Source organism: Camelus ferus, chromosome X (genome assembly GCF_009834535.1).
Source record: "Camelus ferus isolate YT-003-E chromosome X, BCGSAC_Cfer_1.0, whole genome shotgun sequence".
Classification (NCBI taxonomy): Eukaryota; Metazoa; Chordata; class Mammalia; order Artiodactyla; family Camelidae; genus Camelus; species Camelus ferus.
In genome coordinates, this window is record NC_045732.1 from 87281198 (window position 1) to 87284020 (window position 2823).

The window sequence follows — 2823 nt, forward strand, 5'->3', positions numbered from 1 at the left end:
CCTCCTTTTACCTGGAAATTTCTTCTGTAGCTATCTTTCTGCAGGAAAAAAGAAAAAAAAAAAAGCTGAAGTGCTGTTTTTGTTTTTGTTTTTTTTTTTAAATTTCTTTGCAATTCAGATTGTTTTGACTTCAACAGGAAGAAAGGAGAAAAAAAAAGCTAGATAAGTAGATTTTTGAGTTTGATGCCAAAATAGCAATCAGGGAGGTAAAATAAGAATGAAATCGCTTTAAAGAAAGTTGACAAGATGGGCCATTTTTCCAAGCTGAAAATGTCTGCTGATGACATGTTTTGCAGGAGAAAGGGGGGAGAGCAGGATGAAGGCATAGGAGGGAGGGGGGCGTTGCACTGCGGCAAAGAGAATGACTGACGCATCCAGGGACATGTGACCATCCTCTGGTGTAGTGAAGAAAATTTTCCAGGAGTCCATCTTGTATAAGAAATTCTGTACCTACTAACATACAAACAATACTGTCACCTTACATAGTACATATTGAGTTTGCTTGGCTTGATGCTCCGTTGATACACATCGGCACATTTACTCTTTGCTCTTTATTGTTTTTATGCCTCGACTTTCTTTTCTGTACTCTCACCACTTTCATAGCACTTACTAAAATATCATGTTAAAATGTCATCTTTCCCATTTATTAGAAACATATCACATATTTATTGTAGAAATTGGGGAAAATCTAAAGATGAGTAGAAAAATTACCCATAATCCCATAACCCAGGATAATTCTATTAATATAGTTACTGCCAATCCCTCTTTTCTGAAGACATGCAAATCTATGCATTAAAATATATATTCATGTACAAAATGAAGATCATATGTACATATAGTTTTCAACTGGCTTTAATCATTCAACACTATATTGGCAACAATTCCCCATATTTTAAAATATTCCACAAGAATGTGACGTTTTGTGGATGCTTAATTTTTGATCATATAGGCGTCCCACTTACTGTCCAATTATTGAATGTTTCTATGTGCAATTTTTGCTGTTATAATTGAAGGAATATCTTTCCATATAAACCTCTGTGTGCTTTTCTGTTTTTTGTGTTTTTTTTTCTCGTAGGATAAATTCATAGACGTGGAATTCCTGGATCAAAATGGTATGAACCAGTTTAAGGTTTCTCTCCCTGACCCCTTACATAGCACCTAATTTTTTTATTATATGTGGTAAAAGCATTATTTTCCAGTTGTTTTTTGCCTATTCATTTATTTTATCATTTATGGTGGGTTTTCTTAAACATGGTGCAGCTTTACATTTTTAGATATCCACAACTATCACTTTTTGATTTTGTGATTTCTTTCTTTTGATGAGTATATTCACCTGTATTTTTTTTTTTTCATAGCCATTTCATTGCTTCATTTTTACCAATTAACTCTAAATCATCTGGATTTCGTTTCGGCATATGGCATGAAGTAGGATCTAATTTTGTGTTTTTTCCAAATAGGTCACCAATTGTTTCAGCATAATTTATTGAATAATCCAACCTTCTTCCACTGATCTGAAATGGCAAGAACGCCCCACCCCCAGATAGGGTGTAGCTTTCCACAGGTCGGCCATTTTCTCTACCCAAGAAGGTTAAATTCCACAATAGGGCTCCTACCTTCTCGCAGCTTCCGGCAGCATCCTAAAGCACCATGTTCCGGCTGATGCGTTCCCAAATTCTAGGCACATGCAGTTTAGGGAGGTGGTTTGCAAACAGGATTTTAAAATGTTCAATATTTAAAATTTTTACTTTTATCAGATACTTTTTACAAATTAAAATGGACGGAATCCTAATATATAAAACCAGTGTTCCAGGTGTGCTATGCCTCTTGGACACAGCTGACATCTTAATAATGCCCTCAGGGTTAGTGTTATTCCTAAAGTTCCTCCTTCAACCTCTTTTTCTACTCCTCAGGTACTCGGAGAATTAAAGCTGTCTGGACTCAGTTCCTGGAATTTTCTAAAATGGTATAAGAGGGAAATATAAGAAATGTCTAAGAAGCAAAAATAAATAATGTCTGCCAGCCTGTTGCAGGCAGTAGTCTGATCTAGGGATTTAAAGGAGGTAGGATGAGCCCCAATCCATGCCACCACTGCCACCAGCCACCATCTCTCCTAGACAAGGGTGCACCCCAATGATTCACCTCTTTTCACTGCAGGTGGAAGGTTCAAGCATAGAACACGGAGTCTTTTAGTGGGAGGTGGGTTAAAAGTTGCTCATGAAATATTTGACTATTAAAATCACCTGCCACCCACTGTTGACCCTTCCCACCCCCACCCTCAACCCAGCCTTCTTTTTCTATTGACTTCTGACTCTGGTCTGTAGCCTTTACTGATTTTGGAAGGAAAAAGGGGGGCGTGGGCGGGAGGACGCCTTGCCTGCTTTTACTGAGAGGGGCTCCTTTGGCTCACTGCCAGGGCCCCAGTCGTTTCTTGACTTGCTGCATTTAGACTGTGATTTGTTTGTGGCTGGAGGTTGGTTGCCCTGGCAACGGCAGCTCTCCAGGGCATGCGCATTCATTCCTCTGCAGCGGCAGAATGTGGCTATGGAGGCAAGGGAGGGGTCTTGGGGGCCCCAGTCGCTGAAGGAATTATTCTGAAGTCACGATGTCAGTTTTCCTGGGCTAATATGCCATCATTATTGTATATAGTGCATTGCATTTTTTTTTTTAATGCTTGGAAGGCTTTGAATCATTCCCTTTTTCTTCCTCCCAAACTACCTGCTCTCAATAAGTCCACCAGTGATCAGGTAGTCTTCCCAATCTTTAAGGCCACTGATGCCCTCAGGGCCCCAAGGGGATTATAATAGTGTGGGCACTGGAACAGAC